Source organism: Panthera onca, chromosome B4, assembly GCF_046562875.1.
Source record: "Panthera onca isolate mPanOnc1 chromosome B4, mPanOnc1 haplotype 2, whole genome shotgun sequence".
NCBI lineage: Eukaryota > Metazoa > Chordata > Mammalia > Carnivora > Felidae > Panthera > Panthera onca.
In genome coordinates, this window is record NC_138345.1 from 13,333,578 (window position 1) to 13,361,334 (window position 27,757).

Genomic DNA, 27,757 nt, shown 5'->3' on the forward strand with positions numbered 1-27,757 from the left:
GTATAGGAAGGGGACAGAGAGATCTACTGGTCTCTATCAACATTACACTGTCACCAAATATTTGTGCCAGGCAGCAGTGTGGTGCGGGAATAGGTAGCAAGACAAGTCAAAGCCACTGTGAAAATATTACACCACGATGAAGGAGAGTATTTACAACCCTTGTCGTCTCAGACAGGTATTGACAGAGACTGAGCGGTTTCATGATGGACACCCAAGAACCCAATCTTTCGTGATCCCACCAAGGAACAAGAAGCAAATTCAACTCGGAGCCTGTCAGAGCGGTTTGCTGTTCCTGCACACGTGTGTTTTTTCTATCCACAAGTACTAGGGAGAAGGGGAAAGCAATGAGCAAAACAATTGCAAATCAAGTGCTATTTAGCTAAAATGAAATACTTCAAAATACTTATCCATCCCATAATGTCCATGGAATAGTGACATTTTTACCAGAAGCGTGTATCTTCCAAAAAATTCCACAATTTAATCATCGGGGTCCCAAACATTGAATAGAGGATGAATAAATACATGGGGATAAAACATACTGGACACACAAAAGATATTTTTAAAAGGTAAAGTACAACTCATCCAGAGTATGACAGAGATGGTTGGGCATTTGAAGAAATCTTCAGGGGGGAAAAACAGCCTCTTACAGAACGCTCTCCCTGGCAAAGACATGATGTCCAAAACTGTAACAAGATGTCACTTTTTATTTAGCCTCGTATCATACAGGTCTGCTGTTCTGTTAAACCCACAAGTTCAAGTTCACACATCTGAAAGACTAGATTATTCAGTGACCCATGGGAAGATCTCAACATTTATTCCTACCTCAGATACACATTTTCTTGTTTAGGCTTTATTCATGATCATCCAAAGTTTTAATGCTTTTTTAAAAAATTTTTAATGTTTATTTCTTTTTGAGAGACAGAAAGAAACAGAGTGCAAGTTGGGGAGGGGCAGAGAGGAGGAGACAGAATCCGAAGCAGGCTCCAGGCTCCGGGCTGCCAGCACAGAGCCCCACGCGGGACTCGAACTCATGAGCTGTGAGATTATGACCTGAGCTGAAGTCAGATGCTCAACCGACTGAGCCACCCAGGAGCCCCCCACCCCCCCAATCATTCAAAGTTTAAAAAAAAAAACCCAACCTTTAGTAAGACAAAGTTTGCCCAAGAAATTGCACTACACTTGTCACCTACTCAAGGCACAAGCAACAATAGGTTCCTGAAAACAAACGGGTTACTGAGAATGAACGCTAAACTCTGGATATTTGCAGGCTCCTCACTCAAGGCAACAGATAAAAAGATCCGGGCAAGAATGCACCTCCCAATAGCGGTGGTGCCTTGGAGAGGGAAGGAAAAGTCCCCCAAACAAGAATTTACCACCACCACTTGCCCCTCCCCAAGAAGCTCTCTTTCCGAAAATCAAAACAGACAAAGTTCAACTTCAAAGGGAGATGTTGTAGCAAGTCCAGAAGGCGGGAAAGTTGGCATATCCATCTCTGTGTGCAAATGAATGACCTCATGAGGCATAGAAACGAGCAAACAATGCAAAACAAACTGTTCCAACTCTGGTACCAGTTACTGACCTTCCAGACCAATGGAACATGCTGTCTCTGGCAGCACAAGCAGAATGTGCATAAGAGAGCAGCTACTCTGCTTGAAAGCAAATACCTTCTACACACATTCACTGAAATCTAATAACAAAAGCAAACACTTCCACCTATGAATCAGCGCCCTCTTTAAGTGCTGTGACAATACATGTATATAAACAAGTCAAATGCATGGGGGTCTCCCCAAGCCTGCATGTGCACCGTCCCCTGCCCAACACTCACACACCCTAACCATGCTCAGTCACCTTTCCAACTCAGTCACCCTCCCCAACTACAAGAGGTTAGGCTTTAATATTCATTGTAACGCCACCACCAATACCTACAGCATGAAGGCTTTAAGGCAACTAAAACTTGAGCTCCTAAGGATCATAATTCATGACATATGGTCTACTTACGAAATGTGCTGGGAATTTTCTATTGTGGGGGAAATGTTTAACACAATGAAAAACTACAACCAGAGGAAGAAGGGCCTTGAGCTCTGGTCCCAATTCTGTCCAACGACCTGCGTGAAACTCTGGGCAAGGAATGGTCCACCTCTCTAAACCAGAGACATTTCCTTTTAGGTCTAGATTGTTATTAAATTATTAGGAAATATCAAATCTAGACCAAGGCACAGGGTGCGAAATTACCATTGGGGAGGCACACGCGAGACATATTTAGTGAGCTAACTTCAGTGCTGGCCCACAGTACACTCGCTCCCCAATCAAGCTTGACACAGCAGTGACACAGAAAGAACCTGAGGGGCAGTACAGGAGGAGGCTCCATGGAAAACCCTGAAAACTGTTTACAAACCATGCTGCTTGGCTCACATGTGATTCACGAGCATTCCTTCCAAATGTATCACTGTGGACGAGTCAGTCAGCTCTTCCTGCTCCTTCTTTCTATCTGCCCCTCCCACAGCACAGAAAACATGGCGTACCTCCCCACCTGCGAAGTGTCATAAGACCTGATACTTAAGATTTCAGGTCTATTCCACCTGTGAAAAAACATGGACAACCAACAGGGTTTAGTAAACCACACACACGTTTCACCCAACCATACTGATCCCTAATACGGTACATATTTCCTATGGTGTTTTATGTTATAATAGTACTGATTGTGACCCGCGGTATAAAATAAGAGATCCATCAAAGATAGATATGTAAACAAGATGTGTATAGACATACATAGTGGAATATTACTCAGCCTTTAAAAAGAATGAAATTCTGGGGCACCTGGATGGTTCAGTTGGTTAAGCGTCCAACTCTTGATTTTGGCTCAGATCATGGTCTCACAGTTCCTGACATGGAGCCCCGCATCAGGCTCTGCACTGATAGCACGGGGCCTGCTTGGGATTCTTTCTCTCTTTCTCAAAATAAATAAGGAAGGGAGGAAGGAAATTCTGACACCTGTTACAACAGGAATGAACGATGATGATAGTGTGCTGACTGAAATAAGGCAGACACACAAAGATGAATACCGTATCATTCCATTTATATGAGGTATCTACAAAAATCAAATTTAGAGAGACAGAAAGTAGAATGGGGGTTGCCAGGGCTGGGGATGGGAGAGAACAGGGAGTTAGTGTTTTGTCTAATGAGTACAGAATTTCCATTTGGGAAGATGAGAAAGTTCTGGAGAGGTATGGTCATGATGTCTGCACAACAATGTGAATGCACTGGGGCACCTGGGTGGCTCAGTCGGTTAAGTGTCCGGCTCCTAGTTTCGGCTCAAGTCATGATCTCATGGTTTGTGAGTTCAAGCTCTGCATCTGGCTCTGCACGGACAGTGTGGAGCCTGCTTGGGATTCTTTCTCCCTCTCTCTCTCTGCTCCTCCCCCACTTATTCTGTCTCTCTCTCAAAATAAATAAATAAACATAAAAAGTTTTTTAATGTGAATATACTAAATGGCATTGAACCATATGCTTAAAAATGGTTAAGATCGTTGTGTGTCAACTATACTCAAAATTAAAAAACCATTTAAAAAATGACAAATTTTATGTTATGTTAACACAATAAAAAACAAAGCTGAGAGTCAACAGCTGAGAAACTCCCCTAAAAAATGAAAGCCTTCTATACGACATGGTATTAATGAAACTGGAACAACTAGGAAAAATATTTCCGGTAGTATTCTGTAGCATTTGTGTGAGATAGTAAAAAAATACATGTATTAGTCTCTGCCCCGACTTCCTGACACAGAGTTCCAAAAATCTAGCACTAGGAGAATCTCTCATTCTAGGGGTTGGTCTTTGACCCCACTGAACGGGGCTCTGAAACCAGGGTAAATTCCTAAGTGGTAAGAGCAACGGAGGCATCTTTTGTCCTACTGAGGCAACTCTGGGTGTACTCCTGATGGGGGCTGGTCACCAGAAAGACCAACCCGTGATCAGAAACTTGGAATTTTCAGCCCCAGCCCTCAGTTCTCAGAAAGTTAATAATTGATCATGCCTCCATGAGGAAGCCTCCATAAAAATTCCCAGCATTCGGGGCTCAAAGAGCTTCTGGGCTGGTGAATACACCCATACACCGGGGGGTGATGCACCTCGAATCTATGAGACAGAAGCTCCTGCACTCAGGCCCCTCCTAGACCTTGCCCTACGTATTTCTTCACCTGGGTTTTCATCTGTATCCTCCACCATATCCTTCAATAAACTGGTAACCAAGTGTTTCCCTGAGTTCTGTGAGCCATTCTGACACATAATCAAATCTGAGGGGGAGGAGGTCACGGGAACCTCTAATGTGTGGCCAAGCAGGGCAGGAGTTGGAGGTAACCTGGGAACCAAATACTTGCAGCTGGTGTCTGAAGCGGGGAGGCGGCCGTCACGTGGGACCACATCCAGGCAGAGAACATCAGAACTGAGTTAAATTGCAGGACACACAGCTGAGGTCACTGAGAAACGCTTAGTGGGGAAAACCCCCCACACACCTGGTGTCACAAGTGGTGAGCGTGGCAGTGGTGTGTCAGAGTAAAGGAGAACCACAGGAGGAGAGACTGGGCAGTTTTGTTTTTCTTTACAGCTAGAATCCTAACGCTGCACTCAACATATACTACTGAGTCTTAGTTTGCTCCAACTATAAAACAGGAACAGGGATGTTTATTAATAAATTAAAGTCACAATGCCCCCAAAAATGTGTGTTGACGAAAAAGTTGAGAACACTGTGAAAATTTAGTTAAGAATAGACATTATCAGATCACTAGGAAAAGGGGATGTTATTGGAAAATTTAGAAAAATCTTCCCAAAGTATTCTGGGGTTAATATGTGTCACTACTATTAAAAAGTAGGAAAAAGAATAAACACCGATTTCAAGCAGGAGCTCAAAAAGTGTATAATCATCCAAGGCTCTCTTTGATCAAAAAATTATTTCTTTTTAAAAACTCTTTTTATCTCAAAGACATGCTGACTGATACCACAGTGTCTGCCCCTGCTTTTTTTTTTAAGTTGAGAGCTGAGGATTTCAGCTCTCAAAAAATGGTAGCAGGGGCCGTGTTCTCTTACCCTGATTTCACACCCAGTGTCCTCAAATGCCAAGTCCTTTAAACTCAGATCTATAAAGCTATATTTATGACAACACACATCCACAGAGGCAACCCTGGATAAGCAGGCCCAACGTCTTTTCCACAAATGTAAATGAACATATGCACTTACAATCCACAATTTTCTATTCACATATAACTCCAATGTTAAAGACATTTTTTCTCCAAATAACCATCTTTGGGCAACTAATGTTTTTATGGCTGCAGGCCAGGAGATACAAGGAGTTAAATTAAGTTTTATTAAAGGTATTAGCATTAACACCAGTAAGAATGGTGGCCCCTTTCCTCAGTTCTTCCCAAATGGTCTCAGTCCTACAGCTGGCACCTATTTCTGTGCTCACACAGGGCGTCACAGGGGTCTCCATCTTTAGTCCAAGTACATGAAAGTACAAAGCCCTTTCCCAATCAGGCAAGCTCAATAAGCAAAATGGTGCCAACTTCACCTGCAACGAATGAGCAACTACTTTGTCTACCCTATTTGTTAAACCCAAGCATGGGCCTAGCCTCCCTAACAGATGTAAGCTCCCCAAGGGTAAATATCCTGCATACCGATCTGTGCCCGGGACACTGGGTCTTCCATTAGGAGTTTAATAAACCTAAGTTACTACATTTCCACAAACTCAATCCATTTTTATTCATCTTTCCTCACCTTGCCAAATCTCTCTAAGTGATATTCTCAAGGTTAGAAATATACAGAAGAGGGATGCCTGGGTTACTCAGGCGGTTAAGCATCGGACTCTGGATTTCGGCTCAGGTCATAATGTCACAGGTTCGTAGACTCGAGCCCTACGTCAGGCTCCGCGCTTAGGATTCTCTCTCTCCCTTTTTTATCCCTCTCTATCCCAAAATAAATAAGTAAACATGTTTAAAAAAAGAAATATACAGAAGAAAAGCATACAATAAACAAGTTCCTTCCCTATCATGGACACACATTTCCATCTAAGATGCTGAAATAGTACTACCAGCTTATAAATATGACCGGTCTTTACTCGGGGAAGAAAAATCCATCTCAAACATGACAAGAGATGGGATCTTGGCAAACTGTTCACTTTTTGCTCCTTGCTATAAAGTCAATAATAGGATTCTTTATTTAGGATCTATAGTCAGTCCACTATCAGGAAGCAAGTAAGGGCCACTGATAAGGCTAGAAAACAAACCACACCTCAGTCACCAGAACAAAGCGTAGGGAGTTCCTGTTCAGTCAAAGACAAACATGACAATTTTGGAAGAGATTAAGATGAGGGAGAGGCAGAAGAGAAGTAGGCACATCATGCATGACTAATCATTGATAACTAACACTGACACAATCAAATGCCAACTCACAGAAGGCAGTGATTTGATTCACCTGCAATTTACCAACCATCCGAAATCCCTCTTCCAATCACTCTCTCCACAAAATAGACCATGTTTTTGTTCAAACGTGCGCTAAAAAGGACAGCCCTGTTCACAAATCTTAAGACTTCACCAAAATTATAACAAAGCAAAAAAACAAAACAACAACAACAAACCCCACATTCACTTGCTATTAATTTCTACAGACATCTCGGAAAAACCCTGGAACCAGACACCAGGAAAGGACACCCCTCATTAAGTTATGCATTAAGCTCAAGTCAGTAAATAAACTGATTTTCTAAGAGAAAAGATATTTCCTTAATGGTTTATGAAACAGTTACCAAAGTGACACACCGATTTTGAAAACTCATTTATTATAACGTAAGCTTCTCAAAAGTAGGTTTTGCTATTTAAGCATCACTTCTCAACATCCACAGCAACTGACGTTAAGTCTCTAAACACAGGAAGGCACAGTTACTGAATAAACGGACTCCAATCTGTTGGAAACAGCAATGCTTAAAGAAACTGTATTTTAATATTCAGAAGCCAGTTGTCTGTTTTCCCTATTACAGTGCAGATTCCTTCTGAAGCCTTCTACTGCAAAGTAACCAAAATCTTACCAGATTAAGAATAAACCAGATAAAACCCATGAAAGATTCACCTCCAAACCCTACTCATGACTTACAAGTTCCTACCTCCCTGCCCAGCTGGCAAACGACCCTAAAATTGCTTCCCTGAGCTTATCAGCCAAACAAATGGAAACTCTAAGCGAACACAGAACTTTCCGTCAGTAGCATCACCCAAGGAAAAACACACAGAGGCAACAGAATCTCAAAACCAGGTTGACTACTCAATACCTGGGATGAGACACGGATAAAATCGTTTTGTCATTCCCCAGTTCTTCTTTCCAAAGAGATGGGGTACCTCAAAATAAATCATGTGTGCAACCAAATACATGGAATTTAAAAGTCAAGGCCACACTACAGAAGAAACAGCTAAAGTGTGAACAATGAGCGACAGTGTAAACAGCATCCCCTGCTCATTTACCCACAAATAAAAGCCCACGGAACACATGGCTATTTTCAATTTAAAAAAATGCAAACTGTTAAAGGCCAAAGCCATAGGATTATGCTTGGCCCTTAATTCACTGGCCTTTCATTCATTTTAATTTACCAAAAGGAAATGCTAATGTGATCCTCGTACTTGGCCTCCCAAGATCCTGACTTCATACCAAAATGGAACTTAAAATAATGCATTCTGCAGAATTTTCTTCCCAAATATTTCCTTCCTTACTGAGAAGACAAACGATTTAGTTATACTTGAGGACTAAAACCTAAGGAACTCTTATCCCATGTTGCTTGGGCAGTAGAGAAGGCTTAGGCATCGCCTCCAGTGGGAGAACACCTGGGGTTACAGCAAACCAAGAACAAAGCAGAGTCCTTGTTGCTGCAAACACCCGTTTCATGCACTTCATCTTCTACTGGGGGTACAGGGGGAGGGGAAAGACAGGCAAGAAGCAAAGGAGCTTATAAGGTATCCGCAGTGAGTCTGGTCAAGTGTTAGGAAAACGAATAAAGCAGGGTAAGAGGGTGCAGGTCAGGGGGCCGATTTTATAAGGGGTGATGGAGAGGCCTCTCAATATCTGGGATGAGCTTTCCAGAGAGAGGATCTGGAGATCCCCACACACCCTGGGCAAGCGTGTGCTTGGCCTGTTTAGGAAAAACAGAAAAGAGGCCAATGTGGCTGGAGCGAGGGGAGGAGGAAAGTGGTTGGAAACTAGGTCAGGGAGGTGGCAGGAGCCAGACCAGCTTCTGATGCACTCCAACACTTGGAGAAATGGCTGATTCAGGAATCAGAGTTCTACACCACCAAACGCGGTGGAAATCAACTCCTTACAGCGACCCCCCTGTCCCAGCATTATAAAGCCCCTGGGAGGTTCCAGGGACCATCTCACTTCAGCTGCACCTGCGGGTGTCCACGCCCATAATAGCTGTGGAACCAATGCCCAGTTCCTGTAAGAAGACACACAGTAGGGCGCTCAGGATTAATGCTGGAGATTGTGCAGGCTGCTCGCCCAGGTGGGCAGTTTCAGATTTGGCATACTGACCACACACTGCTCGTGACAGCCACTGAAACTCCAGGTTATGATGCATTAGAATAAAATCCTGTCTTCAGTCGCAGAGTACATCATCATCATCCCACTTGCCACAGGTTACCAAAGAGATCGGCTTTTCTGGGGCACTGCCGATCTCAAATACTCTTTGCCGTCGTCCCCAGAAATGCATGCCTCGTTCTCAATTTACCCTGGACATCACTAGCGAATAGACAGTGGCCATCCCTCTAGGAGACAGGTAACAGTTCTTCTAAAAACAAAACCAGAATGGTGAGGCGGGCGTCATTAATAACATACCCACGTTTTTCAACCTTCGCCTGATTGCTGGCTGTAGGCAGGCACACTATTAATGTGCTCGTTGTTATTTCTGTAAAACTCGATCAAGTGTACACTATTATCCCCATTTTACTGACAGAGCTGTAACCTGAAGACCCGGAAGGTGGGCCCAAGCACTCTGATCCCAGAGGATGCCAAATCACACTGCTTCTCTTTAAAGAACTGGACAGTGAAAAACATTTGACAAAAGTTACCCAGGGAGAGAGGGGAAGACATAGCCTTCCCCATTTGGCTGAAAAGACAACCTGTGTCTTAAGATCCAGAGTCAGGACTCTTTAGGGAGATATATGTAACCCAGAGCTAAGCATACAGGAGAAAGAATCCGCTCATTAATGACAAGTGACATGACATGCAGAGAACCACAGTACGGACCGCAGGACTCCAAAAACAGGATGTAAGCTCACCTTTCTGGGCAGACAGCCACCCACCCACCGGCTGCCCTCCTTTTACGTTTCAGCATTCTTTCATCTGGGGAAGATCGCAAGCTGGCTGTGTGTAGCTCTCCGTTTGTTTTACAAGGGGCCACGGAAGTTGTGGCCTGACATGCCACCCCACCCCAAGTCACAGGGTGAGGGGGGCTGGAGGAAGTAGAAGAGGCTGGGCCAGCCTGCCAACCTGCGTGCTGAGTTGCCAACACCAGCCGCCAGGAAGAAAGGGGAAACGCTCGTGAAGGAAGTGAAGCAACAGAAGCAAAGGGCAGGCAAACTCACAACCGTACATTGTCCACTCACCGGGAGGGCCCTCTGTGTTCCAACGTGGATGGGACAGTCCTCAGGGGATCACTGGGCCCGGGGACACAGCCCAACGTACAAGACAGTCCTTTCCCCCAAAAGGATCTGCTGTAAGGGGTGGTGGTGGTGATGGTGGTGGGCGGGGGGAGGGATGTTTCTAGGCTAGTTCTTAGGAGGGAGGGTTTCAGCTCAGGAAATGTGCGACTAAAATGATATAAAACAGGATGTAAATGGAGGCCTTTTAAAAGGAACTTCTTGCTCCGCACTGGCAGTGCAGAGCCTGCTTGAGATTCTCTGTCTCCCTCTCTCTCTGCCTCTCCCTTGCTCACTATCTCTCTCTCTCAAAATAAATAAATATTAAAGAAAATAATAAAGGAACTCCTAGCACTCTGAGTCTGAAACAGGGGCCGAGCACTCCTCGTGTGTTTTATAGTGTGAACGGCATGACTGAAGCCAGCCCAGCCCCATCTACACACCTGAACCCCGTGGGCCCTTCAGTGTCTGACTCGCAACGGCAGAATTTAAGCAGCAGCACTCTGGAGGCCAAGATTAGGATGAGAGGGGCCCCAAACTCAGAGTTTCCAATCAGGCACGGAAACATGCAATCCGTGAGCAGGGGACCTCACAGAAATCCAAAGGAGGAAAAGCACCTGCCAGTAGGGACAATGTGCGGGAGAGCCCTGCCTTCTCACCCTGGGGCGCCCGAGTGCGCGGAACCTTTCACTCCGTTCCATCATAAACGAAGCAGTCTCAAACAGGACGACGTGCTGTGCGATGCCGGCACCCACATCAAATGGTGCTTCTGGAACTTCAAGAAGGAACAGCAACTCTTTTGGGGAATGGAGCTCTTAGCAGAAGGGACAGAGAACCCGTGCCAAGGGGAACAAGAGACACACACAGGTACGTTATCAACAGTACCCAGATGGCACTGAGCCCTGTTCCCCGCTGCCATTGCTGCACACCCCAACTGCCAGGCAGCCAAGACTTCCTAAGACCCTTCTAATCAGGCTGAGTAGTAAAAGGAGGCCAAGCGTCCTCGCCTCTCTCACTCCTTTCTGCCTCTCACTAGTCCCAGGCATTAGGTGGAGCTGAGGCACTGCAGGAGCCCCAGGGAAAGCACAACCCCCCAAGGAGGTCCAGGCAAAGAGGTGCGATGATGGTGCCACTAGGTGTGACCGGATTACAGGGAACAGCTCGTGGACTGCTGCCAAAACAGTCACTGAAAAAAACATAAACCCAGAGAGAAAAGAACGCTGAAAACCATAATGCAGGATGTCTTTGGAATCCAAATAATAAGCAGACAAAAAGAGATGGGAGCCAAGCTCCTCCAATGAGGCAGGAAGCCGTGGGCTTACCAGAGAACCTCATGTCAGTCAACCCTTTAATGGGGACCTTTGCTCAAACACACAACAAACACTTACCTGCAGCCATGGACATGTACCTAGGAAGCTAAATTATTTGTCAATGATACCAGGTCACTTTGGAGTCCGGAGGAAAGCTCTACTAATAATTATACACGACACAAAAGACACAAACCAAGCTTATCCCAGACAAAACAGAAGGTAACTCATCCCTGTGTATGAACCCGGTGGGCTGCTCTCTCCTGCCATTAGTCACTAACCCTGGACCCCTCACCTAGCAGTCAGTCCCTGTGCTTACAGGAGCCCATGACACACAAACGAACCAGGCAAGGACCTCCACTGGGCATCACTGCCAACTCCAGGTTACTGGTGACCTACTGACCTGATTTTCTCCTCTGCCGGCTGACGTTCCCAGCCCACTCACCACGTCCTCCTTACTTCCACTTTGCAGGCTGCACCACTGAAATCGTACCTTCTGTGCAGAACACATCCTGGTTTCTAAGAACTTTGCCTGTCCACAGATTCTAAACCTCTGTTCAGCTTGGCCGTTGCTCTGGGCTGAATGTTTACATCTCCCCAAAATTCCTATGTTGAAGCCCTAAAGTCCACTGTGATGGTATCTGGAGGTGGGGCCTCTGGGAGGCGTTTAGGTCACGAGAGTGGAGCCCTTGTGAATGGGATTAGTGCCTTTAGAAGAAGAGACGAGAAATGACCTCTCTCACCGCCATGTGACGGCCATCCGTCTTGCATATGTGCAAACCAGGAAGAGGGCCCTCACCAGACACCATATGTCTCAGCACCTCGAACTTGGACTTCCCACCTCCAGAGCTGTGAGAAATACACGTCCACTGTTTATGCCACCCAGTCTATGGTATTTGTTGTAGCCCCTGAGCTGACTAACACAGCCATATCCATACCTTCAGGTCCAGTGTTCGCTCTTCCACTCTCCAGTTAGGGCCCAGGGTCCAGCCTTGGCCCTTCACCCCCAACTTCCTAAGCCATCTCTCTGTTCTACCAGCACTTATAAAACTGGCTCAGCACTTCAGGTACAGAAGGCCCAGGATGATGGTACAGGTGAAGTGGGCACTCACCCCAAACCTTGGGCAAACTCTAGTGGAGTCCGATGGGACTGAATATTTTGTTCCACTGCGTGAGTGAAAACAATCACGTATGAGGTCATATCCAGACACCAGCTTGTGGGGAGCACACAAAGGAAGAACACTACCATTTGTTAATACCTACACGCAGGCATGGTGCCAGGGGCTTTACCTGCATTCCCTGCCTAATAGTCACATTGTAGAGATGAGAAAACTGGAGTTCACAGAGGTCAAGGAACTTACTACACTACACCAGGCCTACCTAAAATAAGCCTCATGTTCTTTCTAGTATGCAAGTGTTTGAATAAATGATAACCAACACTTTTTAAAATTTTTTATGTTTACTATTTTTGAGAGAGACAGAGTCCGAACAGGGGAGGGGCAGAGAGGGAAGGAGACAGAGAATCTGAAGCAGGCTCCAGGCTCTGAGTTGTCAGCACAGAGCCCTACATGGGGCTCAAACTCACGAGCTATGAGATCATGACTTGAGCCAAAGTCGGATGCTTAACAGACTGAGCCACCCAGGTGCCCCAATGATAACCAACACTTTACAAAGCCTTGCAGGGAGGTAATGTGAACAGCATCTTTCCACAATCATGGAAAGAACTCATAAACTTGTTCCTAGAGAACTACATTCTCATATATTTACTTACAAAAATACATTCTTACATATTTATTCATTTAGAAAAAAATCATTAATTTATTCACTCCTAGGAAGTTGCTGCACTCAAAGTCAAAATGTGAACTGGCAAGAGTCCACAATAGTTGTCATACATTCAAACGAACTCCTCGGCTTTTGTTGGGGTTACAAATAACTAGTTTAATATCTCTAAGATTTTATAGTAGTATGGACAAGCACTAAGAACAAACACATCAATAAAAAAGACAGTTTCCTAGGATGACAGAATTGTGAGTTGTTTTTTTTTTCCTCTAACATTATTCTTTTTCTGCAATAAAATCGTCACCCTCACCCCAGTAACTAGGAAATTTTGATTTTGGTTTATATTCTTCTGTGGTGGCAACTGCCAGCACAGGCAGTAGGCAGGGCGAGGCAAGGCGAGGGAGAGCGAAGGAAGCCATACTGAATTGGGGACCAAGGGAAGAGAGTTCTAGTCCTTCACAGGCACTAAGGGGCTGTGAGACGCTAGTCTACTCAGCACCGGTGAGCTTCAGCTGCCCCGTGAGAGCTCCATGTTCTGTGAGGCCTCATCCCCCAGTCAATCCTGTGACTACTGGAAACACTTTAGCAGGGGCTGGTGACTAGAGCTACACACTTCCGAGAAAATGGTGGGTGTGTATTTAAAGAGGATTATCAAGGGAAACATCTATGAGTAAAAACTCATTTGTCTCCATTTAAAGAGTCGTGTTTATCTACATGAGGTTCGTAGAGGGAATATCTAACGTTTTACAATTATTCTGAAGAGGCTATAAATAGGCAGGATGTGAAGTTAGTCAGCTATGTGCTAGGGCTCACCAAGAAGCACATGTATGCAACATGTTCCGGACTATTTGTAAGCTGTTTTGTTTCTGGCACAAATGGAGAAAGAAGGAAAAAAAAAGTCTTGGTAGATCCAATCATTACAGATTTCAGCTGTACAAATCAAACAGGAAGCTCACGAAGAATGCAATTTAGAAGCATTTAAATCAAACAAAACAAAAAAATCCCTATTCTGGGCATATATACGGACAGCTGCAAAGCCAACTGTGTTTTTGTTTTACTGCAAATTGTTTAAAGTCACCAACAGAGCAGAGTACAAGAGACATCCAAGGGGACATGTCCCCGGTCATTAGCAGTGTCTCTGCATTCCCCCTCCCTGCGTACTCAGTTAACACAGACCAACTGGTCTAATGAACACCCCTGTGGCACCCACACCAGGCTCTTCGGGAACAGTGTGGACAGAGAAAAAGGTGAATCTTTCATTCATTAGAAGCAAGAGGCTAATGCTCAGAAAACCCAACATGGAAGAGGAGGAGCAGGAGAGGGCGAGGCTCTCAGCCCAGAAACTGCTGCTTCCCAGACCCCACCACCAGCCAGTGCCTCGGAGATGGTTTCAAGCAGTTAAAGGATGAGGGGCAATCTGTTGTGAGTAATGATCAAAGGAATTATGTCTTTAAGGCTGTGGGTTGGCACAGGGCATTTGTCAAAAGAAAAAAGCCACCCGCTCAAACCTACCTAGGTATCTCTTAAGTCCTAAACAATCTATCACCTAAGAGCTCACCATGCTAAGAAGCCAAGCAGAACTACTTGCTAAATAAACATATTAATTACTTAAATACTTATTACGGCAAGTGCATCACTTTCCATTGGCCATATTTGCAATAAATTAGAGCTTATAGATTTTTAATGTAAATTTTTAGAGTATGTAGAAGGCTCTAGAATGGTAATGTTTATGGGCCATAAGGAATAAGGCATCCCTTTAGTAAAGAATAATGGTTTAAAAAATAATCATGAAGAGGAAGGAAGGAAGGAAGGAAGGGGGAAAAGAAAGAAGGGGTGAAGAAAGGCGGTGCCACAGGTAGCTAGTACACATTCTCTGGAGCAAGCATATAAGAGTTTCATGTGGTCTTGGATTAGTTACTCAAGGTCTCTAGATCCCAGTGTCCTCCTCAGTAAAATAGAGTCATGAGATGAGGATCAAAAGAGTGACACACATAAAGCACTTAGCATGTGCACAAGAAACACTGAGTCTTAGTGACTGTCATTCTGGACTGAGCTCTGTTCCGTCTCCACCCATAATGAGCTGTGTGGTCTGAGGCAAGCTGGTTTTCGTGGCTGAGTATCAGATCATTCACTAACAAAGGAGGAGTCTGGGTTAGATGATCTCTTGATCTCCATGGCTTCTCCAAGCTCAAACCCTTTCTGACAACGTGACGTGGTTAACAACTTCAAACTCTTTTAGGCTTCTGGTACCCACACCTTTCTTTTAGGATTTATCGTTCACAGCCATGACTTGATTGATACCAAGTGTGTGACCATAAACACAACTGCACAGTGTGAGACTGTGCCTTATGGGAACCCCAGAACCTGCTTCGTGACGATCCCTCTCACAAGTGGTTTCCAGGAACACACAGTGGCAAAAAAGGAATACGTGGCAAAAGAATCCATGTGTTGCCCTTCGAGTGGCTTTCAAACGAGGCTGTCCCCAAATCAGAATGCTGGTATAGTGTGTGTGCCGTGTCCTGGAGCGATGGAGCTTATGTAAATCAAATTCATTTGCCATAACTACCCTCCTTTCAAAGGAGCTCTCAATTACTTCCTGTTGGAAACACTGCAAGAATCTATCCCTTCTGAGCCTAACCATGAAGTCAAAAAGTTGCCACTAAATCTATTTCTCTTAAATCAGGGTGGAAGAGAAACTAAACTAATTCAGATTTATCATTCTCCTCCCGCTGTTTTAAACTCATCAATGACTTACCTTTTCTAAGGAAAGATGGGGCTTAAATGTCCTTACACGTCAGGAGATGTAAAGTGACTATTCAGAAGGATAATCTGCCATGGTGTGCACCATCGCATGGAATTCGATCACAAACCCACATTATAAGCTCCTAATTTAGGCGGCGGCCAGGCACCCAAGTTATGTAAGCAACAGGACAGGATTTAATGCTGCTGCTAACTAAGCAAAACTTACAATAAAATTAACCTGACACAGTAGCATTCATAAAAGATTGTGCAAAAGGCAATTCGCTCTAATGATAAGAAGTATTCACGCACAATACCTGGATGAAGCCAGACCAATTTTGCTTCTCTATTAATCCTCTAGACGTCCCTAAGCTGCATCAACATGGCTGGCTTTCCCTGATCCCTGGCCAGTGTAAATTCCATATCCCTCTCACTAACCATGTTCATGAAGAAAGAAGAATCAACAAACTCTCATGAAATACGTGATTTGGGTAAGAGTCCTCAACAGGGACTAACAGACATTAGGGGAAAGGACGAAGTGGAAATTCACAGTGGAAGGATCAAGTAGTCACCCCGTGAACGCAGTGACCCGCCACGGTATCACCGAAAGGGAGACACCCGTTTTCCTGAGATGGTGCAATGTGAAATACACAACCCCACCAACAAACTGATCCTACCCAAATAACTGGACATGAATCTAATCCAGCTCGAGGGCTAATTTCCGGTGTACAGACCTACAGAGACGAGTGGAACAGGTTTAATGTTCCAAGTCCAGAATGTGGGCCACTCTCCAAGACAACTGACCTGATTCCTCAACAAATCAATAGCTTAGGGAGAGAAGGGTGGGGCAGAAGAGCTCTCCAGAGTTAAAAAGCTTCAGGATGCTCACAATCAAATGCAAGTGTGGGCTCTGTTCTGAACCCAGTCTGAAGAAACCTACTGTAGAAGACATTTTTAAGTTAACAGGTGGACAGCTACACTGGGGAGTTGGGAATTCTACAGGTCCCTGGGTTTCCACCACCGTTTGCCGTCTGATGCTTCTGGAACTGCACGTTCAGGCACCCCGCGATGAAAGGGCGCATCGGCAGAAAGTAGGGTACGGATGGCTGGGCCCCACCAGGTCCTGTACAGGAAGAGGAAACCCTCAGGTAGGAAGACTCACAAGATTCACAGTTGGTAGAAAAAGAGGCAGTTCCTGGGGTTACCCAAAGAAGAAGTTTACAGGTTCCTCTAGTTAACAATTTTTGCCAATAGGTTTCCAACAGCCCCCAGCTTCATCTGAAACCCATTCATGTAAAAAGCATAAAGTCACTGCTCTGAGCAGGAAAATCAGCATTCGAAGCAAGTTACCTGTGTACTGGGAGAAAACATAGGACCAACACCCAAGTGGCAACCTCCCTGTTGCAGTCTTGAGCGGTCCTCTACCTACCGCCTTGACTGCCTGGAGAGTTCTGTCGAGTTTCTTTTGGCTTCTCGCCTTTCTTTGTTTCAATATATCTGATGGAAAGGCACCTGGGTGGCTCAGTCCAATTCTTGGTTTCTGCTCAGGTCACGCTCTCACAGGTTCGTGAGATCAAGCCCCAAGTTAGTCTCCACCCTCACAGCACAGAGCCTGCTTGGGAATCTCTCTCCCCCTCCCTCGCTCACTCGCTCTCTGCCCCTCCCCCACTTGCTCTCTCTCAAAATAAATAAATAAAATAAATAAATAAATAAATAAATAAATAAATAAATCTATTGGAGGTGTAACTTACATAATGTAAAGGGCACACAGCTCCATCAATTTTTACTCCCTGAAATTTTAATTTTATTTGATTGGTCTTTCCCATATAACATCCCCTCTCCTCGAGGCTAGTAGGGCCAGTCAGAAGCAAGCCTGGAATGGAAGAACAAACAGGTCAGGGCCTGTTTACAACTCCCAAGCCCCGCACGCTGGTGGCCTCCACAGCTGACGCATGCTGTCCGGCCAGCCAAACAGTGAGCGCGAGCCGACGGTGATGGCAACTGAAGATGCGGCTTCTTTACTGCCACCTGTGAGTCTCTAGCTCTGTCCCCAAACCCCACTTTCCCAAAGATTCCAGCTCAAGGCACAGGGCTTTTCACCTGCAGCTCCGCGGAACCCCTCCCAATGGGTGCAGAACACTGGCCGTCCCCTTTTGCCAGTTCCAAACACCTGTCATTTCACCACTTAATCTTCTTTTAAAACGCGGCAGACGCCCCTGTGGTTCTAACCCTATGGAGACTTTTAAAGATCAGAGGGAAATCTTTTCAGATCCAAATGTAGTATCATTGTTTCACTCTTTAAAACCATGTGTTCTAAAATAAAGAGCAGCTTTTATGTTTGCTATTTTGAACTTAGTAAACAGGGACCATAATTAAAAATCCCTAAAAAATGAAAGGTACTACACTTTCACGCAGTTAGTTTAACAATGCCGTGATCCCATTTTAGAAAGTGAGGAAGCTACGGGGCCAGTAAAAAGTGTCTCCCCAGAAACGAAGGGCAGAATCCTGGTGTAAAGTTAGTCCTTATGCCTAAGAGGTTATCACTCATGATGGCTAAAATTATATAACCAGCTCCTACCAAGCTCCTTGACAATCTAGGGGGAAAAAAAAAAAAAAAAAAGATAAACAGAAAAACACATAGGAGGTGTTTAAAACATTTTGAAAATTTTCAGAATATTAGGGATACACACAAAGAATTCTTCAATAGGGAATATGAAATCCTCCAATACTAATTATATGTGAACAGGGAAAAATACTGTTTAAATACAGATTTTGTTACAAAGAGGGGAAAATGTATTAATGTATAATATAATTATATAAACATCTTGAAAAATGCATGATGCCTAATTAAATTACATCCATTAATAAGGCAGTAGCCTGGGGACAGTTTGTACAAAAATGGCATTTCTGGTAAACATAATATTTAAAATACGACTCAAATACACAAGCTCTAATGACATAATTATGTGTTTTTAATTTGGTGCCATCCTTACGTTATGCCTAGAAGAAAGCAACTTCACAAATGAATCACTTTTAGACGCTATAGTTTCCATATGGCAATGCCAAAATAAAAATGCAGAGCAGATATTCTCCTTAAAGCTATAGTTTTGGATTTACCTGGCAAGTGCATTACCCCCACTGGGATCCCAAACCCTTTCTGAGCCTAGAAAGTCAAAAGTGTTACAACAGAGTCCAGGGAAAACAGACGCGGTTCTGCAGACAGAAGCCCCAAGTTTCATCATCGTAAACCTTGGGCAAGCTTTTTAATCTCTCTGTGCTTTAGTGTCTCATTTGTCAAACACGAATAATGCTACCTGCCTCACAGAATCACTTAGAAGATCACAGAAGACCATGAACACCACCACGCCCAGCATAACATAAATGCTCAGTAAATGCCAGCTATTACTATTTTCATCATCTTCTCAAGGCCCATCTCTGTGGAAATCATTCTCATCAGCAAAAAGCACCTCTTTCTGACAAAGGCAAAAAACATTCCTCAAAAGCAGATGCGTTGTGCAACAGTGGGTGAGCTGCAAACACATTCTGTTAAAATATACAAAGCAGGACACAACGGGCCGCATGTTGTGTGATTTCTTATGTGTGGATGAAATTTCTACAAAAGCGAAATTTTAGAGACAGAAGAAAGATGAGTGGCTGCCGAAGACTGGGTATGGGAACAGGAATGGACTGCAGAATCCATTTTTTAAAAAAAAATTTTTAATGCTTATTTATTTTTGAGAGAGAGAGAGACAGACAGACAGACAGAGCATGAGCAGGGGAGGGGCAGAGAGAGAGAAGGAGACACAGAATCTGAAGCAGGCTCCAGGCTCTGAGCTGCCAGCACAGAGCCCAGTGTGGGGCTTGAACTCATGGGCTGCGAGATCACGACCAGAGCCGAAGGTGGACGCCTAAATGACTGAGCCACCCAGCTGCCCTTGGACTGCAGAATCTAAAACGGGTCTGGGGTGATAGTTGTTCAAGCACATAAACTACACACTATAAAACTGCACACTGACAATGGGTGAATTGTGTGAATGTAAATTATATCTCAATAAAGCTACACTACCATAAAATAAAAGAGGTGTGTTTCCAAAAAGTTTGCACAGGCATTTCATACCACTCCGTGATAACAGCAAATTCAGGTATTTTACAGAACATAGCAAAAACAGTTCAGAATGCAAGCCTGGCAGGATCAGACTTGGATCCCAATCTTGACCCAGCTTCCTTCCGGGGCAAACTTTTCACTTCTCTAAGCCTCAGTTTCCACATCTGTGAAATGGGAATCTAAAAGGATTACTTTCAGAGGCTGCTGTGAGCATTGCATCATCCTCCCTTCCCCTCTGCCCCCACCCCCAGGGTTTTGCATATCAATAAATGGAGTCACCCTTTGTGCAGTTGCTGAGGCTAAAAGTGTGGATGTTATTGAAGATTTCTTTCCCTCTTGAATATTAGCTCCAATCCATTAGTGAGTCTTGATGGTTCCATCTTTTTTTTTTTTTTTAAGTAGGCTTCACGCCCAGTGCAGGGACCAACTCCCTGAGTTGCAGAACTCACCAGCTATAGAGCATGCAAACTTGACCTCACCCACAAGACAGCTCTAAGAGGTAGTCAAGTGTGACTGCCTCCATTTTACAGATGAAAAGCAAATAAATGACCTGTTCAGAAACTGTACTAATTAGTGGGGAGCTTGCGCTTAGGGTTCTGAAATTTTTTTTTAATTTTTAAAAATTTATTTACTTTGAGAGAGATAAAGAGAGGGAACAGGGGAGGAGGGATGGGGGGTGCGGGGGGGAATCCCAAGCAGGCTCTGCACTGTCAGCATGGAGTCCAATGTGGGGCTGGAACTCATGAACCCATGAGATCGTGACCTGAGCCGAAATCAAGACTCCGGACGCTTAACCAGAGCCATCCAGGCACCCCTAGGATTCTGAACATTTTAAAAATCTAGGTCTCTCTCTCTCCAACACACTACACTATTTTGTGTGTCCTTTAAAAAAAGGAAGAAAAATAAGAAATCTGACCACAGCATTAGCTATTTTAAATGAAATTAAGTTATAAGGGAAAACAATATTATAAAGAACGTCTTTCTACATAGACATATCCACCATGACACTCTTAACTTCCTCCAGGACATGGGAATTTTAATTCATCCACATTAGACATTCATAAACAACTTCTGATTATTTACACTGCAGGAATTTATAACATGACTCACTGTACAGTCTCATAGGCTCATCAGCATACAGCAGGCCCAGGTGCCTGGATAAAATGTTAAGTTTTAACCTTAACTCTTATGGAGTGTGCTCTCCGTTTCTTATGTTAATAATGACTCAGAAAGGTTTACACCAGAGTCACAGCCCTCTCTCCTATACACTTCATTATGACAAACCTTGTGTCCAAAAATAGAATAGAACGTGTCATTTCTAATATCAGAGCCAGGTTATCTTTACCAGGAGCTAGGTGAGGGCAGGTGAGGAGAAAAGGGAGAAGGAAGTCCCTCCCCCTTCCCTACGGGTCCCTCATCTTGGCACCACTGGGGGGGGGGGGGCGGAGCAGAAGGGGGGTGTCCCGCATCTTGGCACCATGGCCACGGAGTTACTAAAAATAAGAATTATAAGACTGCAGGCAATGGCACAACAGCCTCCAGTCACGTGTCGGGAACCATGACCCTCTGGGGCTTCATGACCTTGCATTTGCCCCTGCTGTGCCGGGAGGTACGTCTTACTAAGTTCATCTCACACATTGAGAATACCAGAGCTCCTAAGGGTTCTGTAACTTGCTGTAGGTCACAAAGCTGGGGCCTGGATTCTAACTCGGACATGTCTGGCTTTAAAGCTCCAAACCTCTCCCCTACCCCACATTAAGAAATGCACCCCACTCCCCAGTCCCACCCTCCAGCCCAGGGCCGGGAGTGAGCAGGGTGGTCCCCGCAGAAACTTCGGAGCAACACAAGCTGGCACTGCCAACAGCAAAGATCATCAAGAGCCCTCCAAATCACACGTACCTACAACCAGCCAGGAAGCAGACAGCTGGTCTCTAACCCGCATTTTCTCATTCTTGTTTTCTGAGGAGACATCACAACACGTCTTCAACCCAGAAAGTTGCCTAGGCTGGGCATCCCTCCTATTTAAGACCTCTGGTTCTAACGACGGAGTTTATGATTCAGTAGCACAAGCAGGAAAAGCACTGTGGGCAGCCCAGAGGCCCCTGCTGTTTCGCGGACTCTACAGGAGGGTTTTCTTCACACTGCAGAAGCCCAAGACTTTGCTACATTACTGTCACCAAACCATGCCTCCCTCCTCTTCCCCACCTACACATCACCACAGAGCATAGGCGATGGCTACTGCTTTCCAAGTGCTCTGCACCCACTGCTTCCCCTTAAATGAAATCTTTAGAACAGCTAAGGTGTTCACCTAGTTTTATTCTATTTTTAATATTTTTAAATTTATTTTGAGAGAGTATACATGCGCACACGGGTGGGGGAGGGGCAGAGAGAGACTATCTCTCCAGGCTCCACACTGTCAGCACGGACAGGACTTGAACCCATGAACCGTGAGATCATGACCCAAGCCGAGGCGAGATCAAGGGTCCAACTCTTAACCGACTGAGCCACCCAGGCGCCCCATGCATTCACCTAGTTTTAAAGCAACATTCCTTTCTCTGAACCTCTCCCCTCCGTTTTCCCTCCTAGAGCTCACCAGAGTTTGGAAAACATTCTTAAGTCTTCCCACAAGTTCCCCACAAACCCCATCTTATCTTCTCATCTGGAACAGAACTTCTGGTCACCACAGTCATAGTCAGTGCCCCTCCCCCCTCCGCGCATGACACTAGCCCTCAGCTCCTGGGAATCCCTCAGGTCAGGACCCCATGTCCCCAAACTGGTTTCTTGAGGTTCACCTCCAACAAGAACATGGGGACAACACCATCCTTTCCCCGTTTCTCCTGGATCAGGGCCACAAAGCGCCCCGACCCCTCAGCCACACTCCAAACAAAAATGAAAGGTCCTCCTCCTGGGTTCAGCCCCCACCCCTACCACCCTGCTCTTAAACTGCTCAGCCCTCAGCAAAGCACCCTCACTTCCCTCCCATGCCTCTCCCCAGCCTTCGCCTTGAGTTAGCAACACGACCCCTCAGCCTTGGCTGGGATTTAGTCTTTCTTTCGGAGACACCTTAATTCACCAAGAGCTACTTTCCCCTCACAGCCCTTAACATGACTGTCATTGAACCATGTCTGTGTAATGTTGTGCAATTCTTTAAACAGCGTCCTCACCTGTCGCGCCATGAGGACAGGGACCGCATCCGCTGTCAACTACAATACACCCAGTGCGAGGCCAGAGCTGGCACAGAAGAGGCTCTAAGTAAATGTCTGTTACATGAAGGAGTGAATGAAAAGCAAAGCTTCCCCCACCAGCCTTAGAAACAGCCCCTCGCAGATTTGCCAAGGCTAAATGGCAACCTACACCAGCTTGCCAAATTATTTCTTTTACTAATGGGAAATGAAATCAGAAAGCTTCAACTCCTTTTCAGCCGAGTGTCCTCAGTATTGAGCATAAGGAAAAGTTCAGATGGATAAGGCCCGGCACTTTCTGCACCAGAAAGGAAAAGGGGAGAAAAATGATTTGCTTTCACAAAGGAAAAGCAAAAATAGGCCAAGACAAGGAAATTATACAAGACAATGAAGCCTCATCGGGTCATTTGAGAACCACGTGGCCTTGGGCTGTGGTTCACACAGACTTCTCATTGGCACCGAAGCTTTCTCAACACAGATGCCCAAAGTGAGATGCGAAATAGGCCAGTGTCCACAACTACTTTCTCTAGACTTCAAGAGGGGTGGCCACCCCCCAACATATCTGGGGACTTCCACAAATGCCTGAAATCTAGATCTTACTGAACCAAATTTCCTGATCCATTTTTAACCACATTCTGCACAGAGAATCCTGGAAGGAGGAAGGTGCAGACCGGACGTTAACAAGAACACTAAGCCACAACAGGACTCTACTGTAGACGTTCTTTTCAGAGAAAAGTCTTCTACCCTGAAACCACTCCCACGGAAAACCAGTATAAATCTTTTCCATAAATTCTTTTCAATTGTGACATTTTAAACAATTAAGAAATCAAAGAAATGAATGAATAAGAGCACCCATCCTACCACAGTTCAGGAACAGGATTTCCCATAGCACTTCCCTAAAACATAAACCAAGTCTACTTTTAAACATCCCCAAGAGTGGTTTCTGCAGTCCACAGGGGCAAGAGGCTGGCCATCACAAACAGCCATAGCAAGCCCTTAACACTGGACCACTCCCAAATTTTACGCCCCTGCCGCCCCACCCCCAGAAACGTTATTGAAAAAGAACAAAGCTACTCAACTCTGACCTCTAGTCCTGCTGGGTTTACGTTGCGTTTACAGTGCTTAAGTAGTCTAAGGACACAGGAGGGTTGAAAAATAATATCTAGAATTCTGAAATGTCCTATTTGAGTTTCTTTTGACTTCTGTGTGTGGAAAGGCCCCATTATTTCTGAAGGAACGCTGATCATTACAGCAGACAATGTACTTCTCCCGATAAACTTCACACCCTGACTTACAGGTCACTACTGAGCTGCAAAAGCTCCCTCTAAAGCATGTGTGCAGATAAAGAGGCCCCAAGTTAGGAACAGGAACAAAGAATGCACCTGATAGTTCATAGCCACAACTTCCTTCTCGTAAGTTCTTCTAACTTCGAAAAGGACTGCATCATCCTCACGATCAATCTACTTCTAAACAGTTGTCTCCAAGACCTCTTTTTACTTTGCATGGAGTAATGAAGATGTCCAGAAACTTTCCAAGTGGAAATTGTAGAAATGAAATGTCCGAAAACTTTACAAGTGGTAAACAGAAGTACGTAATAAAAGCATTCAGTGCCAAATCTGTGGTTGAACAATGTGTTGTTTTTTGGCTTTTTTTTACAGAACACATGCACTCAAAACCACTCACTACTCACAGGGAAATCCTTTTTTTTACTTTCTCAAGGCAAAGTCTTTCTGAAGTAAACCTATATCTGGCTATAAAACCTCTATCATTCCTTGTTCTACAAAAAAGGTGTCCTTCCATCAACATTTCTTATGAAATCAGAGGATTTTACTTTTTAAATATTTTAAAAGCTGAAATACCTTTTTTTAAAATAGTCCAAAACTAGTCCTGAAACCTGAATAACACAGTCCCTAAAACTTTTCTGTCAGTTCATTCTTCCAAATTAAGTGGAAACTACCTTGTTTTTCCTATTTCTTCCCTCCCCCCTTCTGTACAGGTGGTTTCTTGTAAGGCTATAAGAAAATATATTTCAGACAACTTGTTGGTATTAATTCTGTGTGAAAGTGGCTAACCACTATTGTAGACTATGGATATATTTCAATCTGATGTGACTGGTAAAGATTAAGAATCAGTAACTCATTTATTCTCTCTCTCTCTCTCTCTCTCTCTCACTCTCACACACACACACACACACACACACACACACACACACACCATGGCTGCCAAGCCATAAATCAAGCTAAAATGCCTTCATCCTCAGGGTATGTTTGGGCAGTAGACATTAAGTGACCTTCTTTTCTGTTTTTGTTTTTTTTTTCAATTTTATAATAAACGTACATAATTCTATACTTGAAAGTTTTCAACTTGAAACTACTAAGAAATCTCCAGACAGCCATCCCAGATACTATTTCAACTTAAAGCAACTTGGATAACTAAGATCTCCAAAGTCATGGCCAGGGCAACGTGGTCAGGGGAGAAAATGAACACCCCCGTTGGTGAGAAATCCTCAGGTTAAAGAATGTAAAGTCTAACAAGCATCCCGTTTTTCTGTATTTCCCTTTAATATCATACTCAAATCACAGATCTTTGCTCTACCGTCACTGACTTAAGTCTTTCTGAAGAAGGAAGGGTATGGTATCTTGCCGCTCAGAGTAAGATCTGCAATTTATACCCTCAACAGGATTCCTCTTCATATTTCAGAAGTGGCTCTTACCATCCCCTACACAGCGTGTCAAAACTTGGCCACACATATCCATGTGATCCCCGAGGCACCCGAAGATGCTTAGCGAGATACTATGGGAACCAAATTTCTAGGACTTAATGGGTGCAGACGCCGCCCAAGATACATACCGGGTTTACTGGATGAGTAGCAACGGAAAGGAGTCAAAAATGGAAAAGTTACTTGCAGACTGTTTGGAAACAGTGCGACAGTCACCTTTAAAGCAACGGGGCAACCCCCACCCCCCTCGGCCCCTCCTTTGTCTGCCCAGGCACAGGCTCGCTCGGGCCCCGGAGCCCGCTCCGGCCACCCCGAGCGCGCCCGCGCAGCGAGGGGCAACCGGGCGCCGAGGGCTCGGCATCTGGCCGCGCGCGGCGCACCCGGTGGGCAGCGCATCCCGCTCCAGGCAGGGTCTCTCCATTTTCAGGGCCGAGGAGGCAACAATAAGCCGAGCCGAGCGGCCGCCTGGGCTCCCCTTCCTCGCGGCGCCCCCCGCCCCGCCTCCCCTAGCACCCCTCGGGCGGGGGGGCACGGCACCGGGCCCTGCCACGCCCCAGCCCTGCACCCCAGGCCCTCACCGAGCACGGCGCGGGGCGACCGGGGCTCCCCGCACGCCCACCGCCCTGCGCGTCGTCCTCTCGCGCACGCACGGACCCCCGCCCCACCGCGCGCGCCGCTCTCACGGCCGGCCGCGGGGAGGGAAAGCCGGCGGCCCTTTCCGCCCTGGGGTCCCCCGGGCCGGGGGTCGGGGAAGGGCGGGCGGCCGCGCAGTCTCCCCGGAGCGCACCCGCCTCCCCCGAGCTCCCAGTCTTTGTGTGCAAAGTAAGTGCGGTAGGCGAACCTACCTCGGCGCGCTCACAAAGGCGCGCGGCTCCCTCCCCGGCGCTCGCTCCGGGCGGCCGCGGCGGCGCCCAGCGACCCGGCAGCTCAGAGCGGCCCCGAGGCGGCGCGGGCGGCGGCTCTGACGACGGCGGCAGCGGCGGCCAGTCCAGCGCTGGGCGGCTCTTTCACACCCCGCGGCCCCGCGGCTCCGAATTAAGCGGCGGGGCGGGGCGGGGGCGGGGCGCGACTGCGGAAGCCCCGCCCAGACCCCGCCCCGCCCCGCCGCGCTGGCTGCGGGCTCCGCGCTTGGGACCGCCGCGGCCCGAGGGGAGTGCGCCACGCCAGGCGGGGAGCTCGGAGAAAGTCTGGGGATTTGGTTCCGGGAGGTTTTCCTTCTGTTGTTCTAGTTTGATTGGCTTCAGAAACTTGGAAAGAGGAGAGGGAATGTTGGGAGAAAAAAAACTAAGTGTCACCAGATGAGAGAGAGAAATGGGAAATCGAAGGTGGCGGGAGCACGTTCCCGGAGCCCACAATTAAAGATCTCTCTCTCCCCCACCTCTCTCTGTCTCGGTCTCTCCCCTGAACTACTCGGCTCTCGGCTCGTGGGTGTCTGGCCTCTGTCTTCACTCCACGCTTGTGAGGTTTAGCGAGACTGTCCCCATTGAAATCCTACAAATATGTCACAGAAGAAATCAGGGAGGAAACAGGTTTAATTGTATAAACTTACTGTCAAACCAGGACTTGAAACCCGGTGACCTGGAAATTTACCTAGATTCCTTCCCTGTCCCCACCCATCAAAGAGTAATTGGAGATTTGATTTGTGCACAAGGAGGAAAGGTTTGTTTCACCTTTTTTTTTCCCTTCTCTGATTTTCGTTTTTTACAGCTCTCTTACAGCAAATTGCTTCTCTGCCCAACCCTAAGACTCTCAGATTACCATGTGCCTGAATCACAACAGGTACAAAACTAAGAAATTGAGAGTAGCAAACAAGGACAGGTTCATGGGTTTTAAATCAAAAGCTTTTTAATTTTCTTGGCAACAGACGCATAAGGTTTTATTTATTGGGAAGTTTTTCAGACTAAAGAGCGTGGGTCATGATCACACAGAACAGTTATATCAATTATGGATTTCAGTAAACAATTACTCCAAAGATGCTCTAAAGCCAGCCCTTTAAGGGCCTGGCCATCCTTAGGTCCCTGAAGCCCACTGAGGGGTGGAATCACCTGCCACAGGATTTAGAGAGTAAGAGGCTGTGTGAACTTTATCCATAGTGTTTCCTCTGAGTCTTTCTTTTCTCCCTGTCCTTGGATTGTGTTGTTTCTGTAATTAATGGGTCCACCAGCCACCAAACCAGAACTGGGGATCCAGACTAAATTCTCTATTCACTCCTCACAAGGGAGCCAACCCCAAGTCCTAGGAATCCTACAGGGATCCTCCCCATC

The 27,757-nt window shown here is 45.8% G+C and overlaps 1 protein-coding gene across 3 annotated transcripts in view; it reads right to left on the reverse strand.

Moving 5' to 3' along the window:
* The window catches only part of FAM107B (family with sequence similarity 107 member B), a 137,822-nt gene that overhangs the window by 52,348 nt on the left and 57,717 nt on the right, over positions 1-27,757 (reverse strand). The window contains exon 1 of one of the 3 annotated variants that reach the window (XM_060659288.3): positions 26,339-26,513. The exons of 1 other annotated variant lie outside the window; for it this stretch is intronic. The gene's annotated coding sequence lies outside the window, so the exon portion shown is untranslated. Of the gene's footprint in view, positions 1-9,302; positions 9,582-26,338; positions 26,514-27,757 lie in introns of those variants that run through there. One more of the 3 variants, XM_060659289.3, reaches the window with a different exon arrangement.